Source organism: Chionomys nivalis, chromosome 6, assembly GCF_950005125.1.
Source record: "Chionomys nivalis chromosome 6, mChiNiv1.1, whole genome shotgun sequence".
NCBI classification, from domain to species: Eukaryota; Metazoa; Chordata; class Mammalia; order Rodentia; family Cricetidae; genus Chionomys; species Chionomys nivalis.
Window position 1 is genome coordinate 16,419,124 of NC_080091.1, and position 12,165 is coordinate 16,431,288.

Genomic DNA, 12,165 nt, shown 5'->3' on the forward strand with positions numbered 1-12,165 from the left:
ATGGAAGTGTTTATAGTTAATCTTGACTCAGAGAAACACCTTTAATCCCACCCACCATTGTTCCTTCAGTGGTCCTTCACACTGGTGTGGTGTCCAGATAACTACAAATACTAAAATGCTGAAGGTTTTGTTTAACATTTTGTTTAAGTTAGAAACTATCTTTAGAATCTAGTTTATCCCACTTCAATTCTAGCAATAGGACTAAAACTAATGATGAATGCTTAGATTATAGTTTTTAGATACTGCAGTGCAAAAACTGTCACTCCCTTAACACATTATAAGCTATTTTTGTACATATTTGGCCGTTAAATGCCTTATTCTCTGAAAGGTAATCCATAATAGATATTATCTTGTTGCTCTGTGTAGGCAGACAGACTAATAAGCTGTGAAGGATAGGGAAAGCCATTGTTTCTGAAGCTGCTTCATCAGGTTTGGTTGGCAGGTTCAATTACTAATTAATCTGAGCAGAGCTCATTCACAGTGAAAGGCCTCCTTTCATGTCAGTGTAGATAATTACTATTCTAGAAGCTTGTATCAGAAATGCCAACTTTCAGTAAGTCCACCCAGTTGTACAGACGTATCATGGCAATAAAATAGATGCCAATGTGATAATTTTAAAATCTCCAGCTTAACAAAACTGCTTACGGGAGCAAGAAGACAAGTAAGCAACTTTGTGTTGTATCAAGGATATCACATGTGAGGCAATGCCTGCAAGCTGATACAGATAAATCTGTCTTAATTAGCATTAACTTTGGCAACTGAATCTGTCTTATTTCAAATTGATTCACCAGCACAATTTGAATGTTTGCATATGTCTCTCTAAAGCTTCAAATTATTCTAGTAAACTCATACTCTCAGTGTGTGCATTTTAAAAAGATTCAGAGTGATTAAGAAACTCCCTAGGGTTGAGCAAGAATTTCACACATACTATAATACGACAGCCATTCCAAAAGTGAAGACTTAATGTGCAAATTATTGATCAGTATCTCTGGGAAAAACTCTAACTTCTCTTACCTAAAATCCACATGTTCTGAGCTCTAAGAATGTTTATATTGGTTTTGTTTGCTCCCTATATCTATCTTTCCCACTTGCTCCTACCTCAACCTCTTAACATTTGCTATTTCTCCCAGAACTTTAAGATAAATTTTTCTCTTGGATATCATTCTAACAGCCTATGATTTGAGAAATGCTGCAATGAGAATTCTGGACAATCTCCATTCACATTCAATTTAATCACATATACAATTCATATTAACTCAAGTCTGCCCATGAACAACCTAGAAACAAACCCTTTCAGTCTATATATTTCAGATTTCTTATAATGTACTGTTTATGTTCAAGTGTCTTCATCCTGGCTATTCCATTCTCTCAGGAAAAGTCCGCGGAAGTGCTCCTACAAAACACATTCCCCACACTATTACTGCTAATTCTCATGAACATTGTGAAGTGGGAATACAGAGAAATCAAAATAAGGCCTGTATAAAATGAAGCAAAATGTCTTCATGTTTATTGACCCCTTTTTCTTTAGTTATTATTATTAAGCATAAGGCAACAACATGTCTCTTAACTCATGTTTTCTAGAATATTTTGCTTATCAGATAGTTTAGGCTACTTGCTATGTCATCAGGAAAGCAAGAAGCAGAAAGACCTACAATGACTACATGAACTGTTTTATGCTAATATCTACTCCACAGGATTGTTTAGAAGACAGGTTTTGCGTGTGAATGTTTTATGAATTATAAAATATGTAAAACACATATTACACTATTATCTCTGAAAAAATATAGGGAATTGTAGGGAATTGTGTCTTGCAAACCTACATTTATGACTGTGTAAAAATCTTTATTTATTTTCAAAGTAAAAGCATTAATGGCATCCCTGTCAAGAAAGATGAGGCCACACTGTGCCAGAATTAGGTAAGAGAGGGTGAAATGACAGTTCTGTGAACTCTGTAGCATATTCTCAAATATTGGAGGAGAATTTAAAAATTATAAATGTCTCCAGAAGGGCAATGGACATAATAAAGTATACTACTATTCAAAAACACCCTAAAACCTAGAGCTTCAAATTCCCAGGTGTCCTTTTCCTTCTACAACTATGAGGCACAGTTTTCAAAGCCCTGATACTGGAGTGTCAGGCAAGGCAACAGTGGATGTCACAAGCAGAAAGGTCTATCCTACTCATATATAGCCATTTCCTCAATCTGGAGTGGAAGCACGTTACAAGTAGGGGTATTCAAAAAAGCCAGGGGTGATAACAGAGTCTACCCCACTCAGGAGCCATCTACTCTGAAGAGTTTACACTTCAGCATCTCTATTATAGTCTTTAAGAGTTCTCTTCAATGAATTCCCTTTTTCTTTAGGGATGGGGAGAGGGAGATGGGAAAAAGGTTGCCCCAGAAGTCTTCTATGTCTCTTATTCTCAACTGTGAGTCTGAAGTCATCAAAATCACTGCAAAAGAAATTTTCTTGTCGTTTACAGTCAGCAGCAACATGCATCATGAACTTCCTCATGTCTTCTGATGACAACATAGTCCACAGAAATTCCCATGGCCTCCCATTAGCAGCACAGCCCACAGACATTAACATGGCTTCAGACATCAGTAGAGAACATGAATATCTACGTAGCTTTTGGTGGTAACAAGGGTCATGAACATCAACATGGCCTTCTGTAGGAGCACAGATCATGGACATCAATATGGTCCATTAGGCTTCATACAGACTCTTTTTTTCATGTTTTTTTTTTCTTTTTAGGGTAGGTCATGAGTGGGGAGGGGACCTGGGAGAACTGGGGAGTGATTGTAAGCTGGATGCACTATGTGAAATTCCCAAATAATCAATAAAAAATATTATCCTAAAAAAAAAATTTTTTCCACCTCCTCCCAGCCTCCCATTTCCCTCCCCCTCCTCCCGCCCCTCTCCCCCTCCCCCCACTCCTCATCTCCTCCCTCTCCAGTCCCAGGAGCAGTCAGGGTTCCCTGTCCTGTGGAAAGTCCAAGGTCCTCCCCCCTCCATCCAGATCTAGGAAGTTGAACATCCAAACTGTCTAGGCTCCCAGAAAGCCAGAACCTGAAGTAGGATCAACACCCCATGCCATTGTCCTTGGCCTCTTGTCAGCTCTCATTGTCCGCCATGTTCAGAGAGTCCGGTTTTATCCCATGCTTTTTCAGTCACAGTCCAGCTGGCCTTGGTGAGCTCCCGATAGATCGGTCCGACTGTCTCAGTGGGTGGGTGCACCCCTCGTGGTCCTGACTTCGTTGTACATGTTCTCCCTCCTTCTGCTCCTCATTAGGACCTTGGGAGCTCAGTCCGGTGCTCCAGTGTGGGTCTCTGTCTCTATCTCCATCCATCGCTAGATGAAGGTTCTATGGTGATATGCAAGATATTCATCAGTATGGCTATAGGATAGGATCATTTCAGGTTCCCTATCCTCAGGTGCCAAAAAAAAAAAAAAAATATTATCCTAAAAAAATAAAGAACCAGTGGCAAAACATTTTATCATCCACGGAAATTTCTTAAGACTCAATAAGGTCTAAAGTAACATATACAGCATATACATATATATGTATAAGCTTAAATATTCAGCATATGACAGAAAAATATGTAAAATGTATCTTTCTAGATCTGTCTCATTTGAAAGCTTACTTCAGTGCTCCCAATTCTGTCAATTTTACTATAAAATGCTATGATTTTATTCTTCTTTGCAGTGGAATAATATTTTACTGTATATATGTACAGTGATTTTATCCATTAATCTCTTAATAAACATAAAATTTTAACATCAGTCTATCCTTCTGTTAGATTTTCTACCCTTTCTTTGGAATTCTAACATAAGCATGCTATGTCCTTTCTCTCTAACCAATTGTTTAATGTGTTTTGTTTAGATGAGTGAGTGCATGTGAAATTTATCCTCTTCTCTTTTAACAGTATCACTAGTTATGCTGTGGAACAGTTTGCTCTGACTCTGCCCACTAGGAATCTCTTCTGCTTTTTCTGTTTCTTCCTCGTTTGCTTGCCTCTCCTTTTTAAAACACTTTATTACTGGAACTAAGAGGTATTTCAGACTTTTCTTGCAATTTCTAATCTCAGCTCTGGAATCAAATAGATAAGGAGCACTGAGCCCTTCAGTTGGACCACAGTGTTAATAATGGAACAAGTGAAGTTGGGCATGCTCACTGCTACCAGGGTATCATACTTTTAGAGCCTGACAGAACTAGGATGTATGTATATACATGCAATAAACCACACGGAACACATGTGGATGCACCTGTTTTCCTTTTCTTTCTTTATCTCATTCTTTCTTTTTTTTCTTCCCATATATATCTACTATATTTATATCAATCAAAACCACTGCTAAAGATTCAACAAAGAAGGGCTTGTTTTGGCCTTTTCTTTTCCTTTATCATAACTTAGGTACTAATATGAAAATTTTTACTTTATTTTCTTCCACTTGGCTTTTAGATTACACATAGAGTAGTTTCAGAAATGCTTGAATTATGCCCTCTAAGTAAAGCATTCTGACTAAAGTTCATCTATGTTTCTCTTTGAAGTATCCTTGAAAAACTGTCTTTACAAGCTCTGTTGATCCTTTCTTCCCTTCCACCCAATACTGAAATGTTATTCATTTGTATTAGAGTAAGTTTTTTTTTTATATAACACTTTAGGTTCCTGTTGTGTCCTAGTTGGTTTAAAATACATAGCTGATTTAAGGGCATATGAAAATAACGAAGCAATTGATGGGAGCAGATGAAGAGGCCCACATTAAACATCATGTATAGCTCAGGGAATCCTACAAAAGAAGGGGCATTGTAAGAGTCAGAGGGGTCAAAAACACTACCCTCAGAACCGACTGAGCAAAGTCCATAGAGTCTCATGTAGAAAATCAGGGAGCCTGTATGGGCCTGACATAGGTCCCTTGCATATATGTTGGTGTTCTTGTGGGACTGAATTAGTGGGAGCACGGACTGTTTTTGTCTCTTTTACCTGCTTTGGGGACACTTTTCCACCTCGTCGAGCCTTAATATGAGGGTATGTGCCTAAGATTATTGTTACTTGTTATACCAAATTAGGTTGATATTCCTAGGAGACTTTCTCTTTTCTGAATAGAAATGGAGTAGAAGTGGATCTAGGGGAGAGGGGAAGTAGGGGATGGACTGGGAGGAATGAAGGGAAAGGAAACTGTGGTCAGAATGTAATATATGTGAAATAAACAAACAAATAAATAAAAGAACTAAGGTCTCTTTTTATTATTTCTAAATAATATGTTGACTAGTAAGCAAATTGCATTATTAAATGGTAATTTTCCACTTTCTTGGTCTTTTTCTATTAAGATTGTAGACAATTATAAAAATTATCAATGTTTTCACTGAATTTATTTAAATTCTGACTAAAGTCAAGAGAAAAATAACATTTCTGCTCTCTCATAACAGACTATAATAAAAGCATAATTTTAAAACATTGCAAATAACTATTTTCATAAATACTGATAAAAAAACTAGATCAAAATATTTCTCAGAAATATGTCCTGTTTGATACAATCCCAAACCATCATGTTTGAGAAATTCAGCAGAAGAGTTCCATTTACCTGACTTTGAAAAACTAACAAAGTCTCTCCCCAGGGAAGAAACAGGGTAAAGGGAGAGAGGTTTATGACTAGAGACTCAGCACAGGTGCATGGATCAGACCAATGTGCCTAACTTTCAAAGATCAAAGTTGCATTGACTATGCCAGACATTATGCTTTCTTTTCCCTTTCAATGTCTGATAATTAATTTCAACCATGACTTTTTAAATAATTCTACAGCATTCAAACAATTAAATTTACAGCGTTTGAGTTACATCCGCTTGCATTGGTTTCAGAATACAGCTGCTGAATTGGGTGAAATATTCCCGATACCATTATTCTTAGTGAAATCATCAAGCTACAGAATGACAGACATTACATGGCCTAAGCACATAGCACCTGAAATGGCTGACTCCATAGAAAGAAAGAATAAAATAGTGGCCACTAGAAACTGTAAAGGCAGTGGAGAGGGAGAGACAGAGTAGAATTAAGAATAATTAGAGAGCCTGAGAGACTCTGATGTGCCATTACAAAGAACAATAAAGTATTGTATATTTCTGAAACGTAGATGAACACCTTTTTAAATAATTTCATCTTAGATAAGTGGAAAATGTGTTAGGAGAAAATTTTATTTAATTTGATGTTGGCCTTGCACGGTAGGCACAATATATAGAAATATTGCATGGCAGACATAAGTGTGTTCAATTCTTGTTATGTAAAAGTTAAACAATACATTTAAACTGAAAAGAAGTACAAGGTTACCTTAAAATATGTGTTCTTGTAATTTTATTAAAAATATTTTTAAGCAATACTATTTTAGCCTCAATCTTTTTTTTTGTTTTGTTTTGTTTTTTGGGTTTTTTGTTTTGTTTTGTTTTGTTTTTTGTTTTTTCAAGACAGGGTTTCTCTGTAGCTTTGGAGCCTGTCCTGGAATAGCCTCAATCTTTAAAGTATTTTAAACTTTTATTTTTTCTTTTTTTTTTTTTGAATTTTATGTCTTAACATCAATGGCAGGAAAATAGTATAAGATGAAGTACAATATTCAAGTTTAAATAATTGGGTATTAGCAAAGTTGACACCTCATTTGGTATGGTGACACAAGTGCCCTGGCTCACAATTTGAAATGTGGGTGATTGGTATCTTAATTAATAGTGAGAAACAATGCTTTTCCATCCTTAACTTTGTGATATAGGCCAATTAAAGCTAAGCATTGGTGCTCAGTGCAAACCCTGGCATTTCAGTTGTCAGGTATCCTCTAGAGGTCCTCATGGCCCCACAAGTGACATTTTAGATGGCTCTGAGCACAAAAGGGCAGCATGATATAACAATTCTCTGTTAATGTCAGCATATTCTAAAATCACTGATGATAGGTATACTTCTAGGAAAGAAATAGCTACTGTCTGAGCACCATGCTTTATGAAAATAAAATTCAGATTAAGAGCAAATAAATGGGAAATATTTATTTCAAAATCTTAAGTTCCACTCTGCTTCCTGTTTGTTTTGTATCTTTTGTTGCAGGAGGAAAAAAAAAAGAAAAAGAAAAAGAAAAAACATGGCCAAAGACAGTTTAGGGGAGAAAGGAATTTATTTGTCTTACAATTTTTGGTTGCAGTTCATCAGCTTATGGAAAACAGAGAGGTAGGAGGCTGCCTGATTACTTGCTTACCTAATCTTCTCATCTTCTTTATCGAGTAGGATCCATGGCTGGGGAATGGTGCCACCAAAAATTGGCTAGTTCTTTCTATCAGTTTCTAATTTAGACAGTTTTGCACAGAAATGTCCAAAGGTTAACCCAATCAAAACTCACTTGTAAAGAGACTATATATAGGCTGTGTCAAATTGATTTCAAAACTTATTAGCACAATGTAATCAAATATTCAAAAGTATACTTCAATTGAGTAAAATATTTTTACCATTTTACATATTTTATTGAAAGACGAAACGAGACACGTTTAAATATCAAATTAACAACTTCTGAAACATTTGTTTGCACTATAATATAATTTCTCAACATGATTAAAATATAGTATATAAAAATTTTAATGAAAAATACAACATAACTTCTGAATTATGTGCACACGTTACAATGTAAATGAAGCTGGTATGCCTGAGTCTATTCTTCGTAAGGTCAGTCACTACTCTACTCTTCATAAGATCAGTTACTACTCATGTGCTGCATACTCTTGGTTGGGTTCCAATTTTTCTTTTCTATTATTTATATAAAAATACAGAACATGGAATTATAAGTATAAGAACTTATAAGAATAAGAACAAAGCAAAAATGTGCTACATTGTTTCTACCATACAGCCCTGGAAGTTTTAATTCAGGAATGCTTAGATCAGATAAAAATATAGTGGAGCTAGATAGTGTTTTTAAATATGAGGAGAATCTTGTAAAAGAGAAACAGAATCTGTAGCCTTATGAATCCAGATGTGCCCACTTTTTTTTTTACTTTGTTTTTGTGATTACAGTGCAATCATATCATCTCCATTCTCTTACCTTCTTTTGAACCCTTCTGTATATATCTCATTGGACTCTTTCAATATGTACCTCTTTCATATATACCTCCTTGGCCTCATATATAAGTGTGTATGCGTTATATATTATATGTTTCCAGTAATATTTCTTACAAACAATTAGTAATCTGTGAAAGAAGTGAGAATGGAAAAGTTGTGAGCCACTGAAGACACTGTGGTGACAATTAAAAAATTAATTCGATATATAGGGTATACTGAAGATGCATTTAGTATTTCTAGCCAAGTTCATTTTCTTATTGATAAATTTGCCTGTACAGTTTGTGTGTGAAGAAAATAACCCTTTGACACATATAGTTTCTCCTCCCTTTTTGTGTTCATTCAGTCACCATCTGATTACAAACATGAAGGCAGGTACCTAAAATATGCTGTAAAGTGGAGAGTATATTCACATTATTTGCTAATGGGATGATAGTGTGCTGAGAATATACAACCTGAGAAATGTATTAAGATCAAATGAAAATTCTATTTTTGCCAAGTTCACTGAATCTTTCTGAGAAGTTGAGAGGAATTTCTGATTTGAACATACTTTCTTTGCGAAGCTCCAAGATTAACTGAAAAATATATTTGTGTTTGTTTGGTTTTCTATTGCTCTAATAAGACACAATTACAATGGCAACTCTCATAATAAAAACATTTAATTCTTAAAGTTACAGAAATCCAGTCCATTATAATCATGATGGGGATCATGGCAGCATGCAAACAGATATTGTGCTGGGCTGAGACTGCCCCATCTTGACTCACAGGAAACAGGAAGTTGACTGATTCATTGGATAGTATCTGAATATGTGAAACCTCAAAACTCCCTCTGACAACAGTAACATACTTCCTCCAGAAGATGTGTCCCATATTAATGTTGTGTCCTCTAGTCTCAAGGTCTGGATTAAAGGTGTGTGTAATTCCAATCTCCTCCAACAAGACCACACTTCTTCCAACAAGTTCACACCTCCTAATACTGACATACCTTAGAATCTAATGGAGGCCAAATACAAAAAAACTACCACAACATCTTTTTTTTTACCTAATTCGTTCATTTCATTTTTTTCTTTTTTTTAATTTATTTTTTTTTTGTTGAAAAAATTTCCACCTCCTTCTCACCTCCCACTCCTCTCCCCCTCCCCCCACTCCTCTCCTCCCCTCCCCTCACTCCTGCCCCCCTCCCCCCACTCCATTCCCCCTCCCTCTCCAGTCTGAAGAGCAGTCCAGATTCCTGCCCTGTGGGAAGTCCAAGGTCCTCCCCCCCTCCATCCAGGTCCAGGAAGGTGAGCATCCAAACAACAAAGGTCTGATCTCCAAAATATATAAAGAACTCAAGAAACTAGACTTTAAAATGCTAATTAACCCAATTAAAAAATGGGGCACTGAACTGAACAGAGAATTCTCTACCACAACACCTTAAAGCATAATTAATTCTAAATAAACTGTTAAATGATTTCTGAATACCAATTCTATAGTATAAGCAAGCATTTGTCCCCTAATAAGCTCAGTCCCAAATAAATATTTTAAATATATAAATTATAGAATCAGAAAGACAAATTGAAAATACACTTGTATCTGAATTGTAAAATTTAGTTTTTGTTAAAATAACATAATCAAAAACATTTCATCTTTTAGAAGTATTATTTATATTGATGCTCAGAACAAAATAATTATGATGCTAATTAAAACTAGAATATATGAGAAAATATTCTCTTTAATGTAGTTATTTATTTCCAGTTTTTGCTACTTGCCAATTTTAATGATATATTTTTTTCTATTTTTTATTTTTTTTAAAGAAAACAAGCTATCTTTTTTCTTTATACATACCAATACAAGTTCCCATTCCCTCACTTCCTCCCATTCTCTCCATATACCCCCACCTCCTACCCCCATCCACTCCTCAGAGTAGGTAAGGCACATTGCTTTGAAGAAGGTCAAAGGCCCTCCCTACTATATCTAGGCTGAGCAAGGTATCCATCCAAAGAGAATAGGTTCACAAAAAGCCAGTACAAGCAATAGGGATAAATCCTGGTGCCACTGCTAGTGGACCCTCAGTCTACCCCAACCATGCAACTGCCAACAACATTCAGAGGGACTAGTTTGGTCCAATGCTTATTCCTTCCCAGTCTAGCTAGAGTTAGTAAGTTCCCATTAGCTCAAGTAGACTGTTTCAGTGGGTGTACCCATCATGGTCTTGACCTCTTTGCTCATATTCTCATTCCTTCTACTCTTCAACTGGACTTTGGGAGCTCAGTCCAGTGCTCCACTGTGGGTTTCTGCCTCTGTTTCCAACAGTTGCTGGATGAAGGTTCTATGGTAATATTTAATATAGTAATCAGTCTGACTACAAGGCAAGGCCAGTTCAGGCACCCTCTCCTCCATTGTTTACAGTCTTAGCTGGAGTTATCCTTGGGGATTCCTGGGGATTTCTCTACAGCCAGGTTTCTTTCTAACTCCATGGCTCCCTCAATAAATATAACACTTTCTTTGCTTTCATTTCTGTCCTTGCTCCATTTCTACTTTGGTGTAGGAAAGTCTTCTGTCTATGTGTTACTTTCATTGGTTAAATAAAGGGACTGCATTGGCCTAGTTGATAGGGTGAACTCAGGTAGGCAGGGAAGACAGAACAGAATTCTGGGAGGAAGAAAGGAGAAGCAGAGATTGCTGCTATGGAGCCAACCACCAGGTAGGACATGCTGAATATTTCCCAGTAAGCCATGAGCTCATGGTGACATACAGATTATTAGAAATAGGTTGAATCAAGATGTGAGAGTTAGCCAATAAGAGGCTAGAACTAATGCGCCAGGCAGTGTTTAAATGAATGCAATTTGTGTGTTGTTATTTCGGGGTATAAGTTAGCCAGGCAGCCAGGAGCCAGCCGGCTGCTCCTTCTACAACATACTTTTACTACCCATTTTCTCAAATTCTCCTTTCCCTACCCCTTCTCCCTTTCTCTTCTGGTGTGGGAGGTTCTTCTGTCTGTGTGTTGCTTTTATTGGTTAATGAATAAAGAAACTCTCTAGGTTTGTTGATACAGCAGAATTTACATAGGCAGAGAAAATTAAACTGAATTCTGGAAGAAAGGAGAGCAGAGTCAGAGAGAAGCCATGTAGCCCTTGCTGGATACAGGTAAGCCACAGCCTCGTGACAATACACAGATTGCTAGAAATGAGTTAAATTAAGATGTAAGAGTTAGCCAATCTGAAGCTACCACTAATGGGCCAAGAAGTGGTTTAATGAATACAGTTTCTGTATGATTATTTCGGGTCTGAGCTGCCAGAACCAATAAGTAGTCTCCTTACAATACTCGTCCCCTTCCATCCCACTTCTTCCCCCACCCCCATGCTCCCAATTTTGTCAGATGATCTTGTCTATCTTGACTTTGCAGATATCTTGACATATCTCTATATGTTTTTCTTAGGATTCATATTATTACTTAGCTTCTCTAGGATGATGAACTATAGGTTCAATATCCTTTGATTATAGCTAGTATCCACTTATGAGAGAGTATATACCATATTCATCTTTTTGGGTCTATGTTACCTCACTCAGGATAGTGTTTTCTAGTTCCATCTATTTGCATGCAAAATTCAAGATGTCGTGATAGGTAGGAACAACATAATAAAAATAGCAATCCTACCAAAAGTACCAAAAGCAATCTATAGATTCAATGCAATCCCCATCAAAATTCCAACAAAATTCTTCACAGACCTTGAAAGAACAATAATCAACTTCATATGGAAAAAGAATAAGTCCAGGATAGCCAAAACAATTCTGTACAATAAAGGAACTTCCAGAGGCATCACCATTTCTGACATCAAGCTCTATTACAGAGCTACAATAATGAAAATAGCTTGGTATTGGCATAAAAACAAAAATTTCAACAAATGAAATCGAATAGAAGACCCACATATTAATCCACACACATATGAACACCTAATTTTTGACAAAGAAGCTAAAATTATACAATGGAAAAAGGAAAGCATCTTCAACAAATGGTCCTGACATAACTGGATGTCAACATGTAGAAGGATGCAAATAGATCCATATCTATCACCATGCACAAAACTCAAGTCCAAATGGATCAAAG